Source organism: Micropterus dolomieu, unplaced genomic scaffold (assembly GCF_021292245.1).
Source record: "Micropterus dolomieu isolate WLL.071019.BEF.003 ecotype Adirondacks unplaced genomic scaffold, ASM2129224v1 contig_9813, whole genome shotgun sequence".
NCBI lineage: Eukaryota > Metazoa > Chordata > Actinopteri > Centrarchiformes > Centrarchidae > Micropterus > Micropterus dolomieu.
Genome location: NW_025738799.1, coordinates 1 through 2,751, shown reverse-complemented (window position 1 = coordinate 2,751; position 2,751 = coordinate 1). Strand labels below are relative to the sequence as shown.

The 2,751-nt window shown below is 43.6% G+C and overlaps 1 long non-coding RNA gene across 1 annotated transcript; it reads left to right on the top strand.

Annotated features, from left to right (window-relative positions):
* The first annotated feature begins 1,270 nt into the window (after positions 1 to 1,270).
* Positions 1,271 to 2,743, top strand: LOC123965478. The gene is made up of 3 exons (XR_006823710.1): positions 1,271 to 1,777; positions 1,925 to 2,031; positions 2,152 to 2,743. It is a non-coding gene; the product is annotated as an uncharacterized LOC123965478 (long non-coding RNA).
* The last annotated feature ends 8 nt before the right edge of the window (positions 2,744 to 2,751 follow it).

Sequence of the window (2,751 nt, the reverse complement as noted above, 5' to 3'; positions counted from 1 at the left end):
CTGTCTGTGAATGTCAGCATGTACATGTGTTCAGGGCGGGACTCAAATCCTACATGTACAGTTTGGTCCAGATGTGAGCATGTACACTGAAGTTACGACAACTTCCGTGTCATGGCGAAGACTTGATCTTTGACGCCACGCCACGGACACGCCCATTGACGAAAACTTGCAAATAGCACAACTTTTCATCTTCAATGCCTTTAGAAGGCACAGCAGAAATTTGAAATCGGTTGGACTAAATCCCTAGGAGGAGTTCGTTAAAGTACGAAGTGTGTAAATCATCCAAAATTTGACGTAAAATTCAAAATGGCCGACTTCCTGTTGGGTTTAGGCTATGACTCCAAGAGACTTTTTTGTGCGTCTGGACAAGATACACGTACCACAGAAAATTCGTGCACGTAGGTGAAACGTGCGGCGGGGGCTGCTTCGTTAAAGGTCACTTCCTGTTGCCAGCAGGTGGCGCTATGACTGTGGGTGAATGTCGGCATGTACATGTGTTCAGGGCGGGACTCTCATCCTACATGAACAGTTTGGTCCAGATGTGAGCATGTACACTGAAGTTATAACAACTTCCTGTTTCATGGCGAATCATCGACGCCACAGACACGCCCATTGACGAAAACTAGCAAATAGCACAACTTTTCATCGTCAATGCCTTTAGAAGGCACAGCAGAAATTTGACGTCGATCCAACTAAATCCCTAGGAGGAGTTCGTTAAAGTACGAAGTGTGTAAATCATCCAAAAATGGCCGTAAAATTCAAAATGGCCAACTTCCTCTTGACTTTAGGCTATGGGTTCTTGAGGCTTTTTTGTGCGTCTTGATATGATACATGTCCCCAGCAAATTTCGTGCATGTAGGTTGAATGTGAACGAGGGGCTAATTTTTTCCAATTTTCTAGGTGGCGCTAGCGAGTCATTTTGCCACACCGGTTCTGACATGTTTGCAAATTTTGGTTTTCAATTTCAATTTTATTTATATAGCGCCAAATCACAACAACAGTTATCTCACAGCGCTTTTCATAAAAGAGCAGGTCTAGACCGTACTCTGTGATGTGGTGAGTTTTCGAGTATGTTTAGGCCATGTCAATTGAGCCTACTTTGCAGAAAAACGAAAAAAAATTAAATATATATATATATATAATCTTAGCAAATTCAATAGGGACCTCACACGGTCGTGCTCGGGCCCTAAATATAATCTTAGCAAATTCAATAGGAACCTCGCACGGTCGTGCTCGGGCCCTAAAAATATATATAATCTTAGCAAATTCAATAGGGACCTCACACGGTCGTGCTCAGGCCCTAAATATAATCTTAGCAAATTCAATAGGCCCTAATAAAGTCCAGAGGCATTGAACTTTGTTTATGAGTGGGCTTTGGCGCCATCTAGTGTGTCTGCTGTGGTACCACAACTGAGAACATTCGTAAATCAACACTGTACTCAGGCTTCTGAGTTTCAACCAGATGACTCCTTACACTGCACAGCACACTGTTCTGAAGGACAGGATGAGGGATTTGAGAAATTATGGAACAGGGACAGTCAAAAGGTAGAAACACTGTGTTTACATGTTTATTGGACAAGCAAGGCTGCTGCTGTTTCTGTGTCTCTCTCTTCTGCTTAATCTCAGTTGTTCCAGGGAGAGTTTTGGCGGCATGTGGCGTTGGCTAAGCCTGCTGATTGGAGATGGAGGGATCTGGGGAGGTGGATTCACACTCGGAGTCGGCTGACTGACTAAAAGCCCGTGGAAGGGGATCCGAGAACACTGTACAGTAAAGAGGGTGACGTATTCAAAACTGTATTGGACTGTCACAAATTTGACGTAGGTAGTTCGCCCAAGATCAGATTTTCGTCCTTGTGTGAAACAATATCCAATTAAACAGGAAGCGCTTGAAGGTATTAAACCGGTTCTTGATTCATTGTTACAGGCTGGAGTCATTGTTCCATGCCCTGACTCCCCTGTGCGCACACCCATTTTTCCAGTAAAGAAAATCCGGGAAGATGGTCAACCTACAGAATGGAGGACCTGCAGCCAGTAAGCTGTGCATCCACGAGCACCAGAAGTGGCAAATCCACACACGATTTTGTCATTGATTCTGCCAGATGCCACACATTTTTCAGTTGTTGACCTGGCAAATTTTTTTCTTTACCCCAGGCATGAGACGCACATCCCATGGGTGATAACCCTCCGTGATGAAACGCTCACATGGAAAGACACACTGTCGGAATCGCTTCGACATGATCTGCTGCTTCGTCTCCCCAGCGAGCAAGAAGTCGTCTAGAATACGTCTGAAAGACGTAATTGTTAGACATCCAGAAGACGTCCTCACAGGAGCCAGAATGAAAGTTTTTTATACGTCTTTTCAGGATGTTGTTTAGACGTCAATTAAAGACGTGCTACAGATGTAATTGTTAGACATCCAGAAGACGTCCTCACAGGAGCCAGAATGAAAGTTTTTTATACGTCTTTTCTGGACATTGTTTAGACGTCAATTAAAGACGTACTACAGACGTAATTGTTAGACATCCAGAACACGTCCTCACAGGAGCCAGAATGAAAGTTTTTTATACGTCTTTTCAGGATGTTGTTTAGACGTCAATTAAAGACGTGCTACAGACGTAATTGTTAGACATCCAGAAGACGTCCTCACAGGAGCCAGAATGAAAGTTTTTTATACGTCTTTTCAGGATGTTGTTTAGACGTCAATTAAAGACGTGCTACAGATGTAATTGTTAGACATCCAGAAGACGTCCT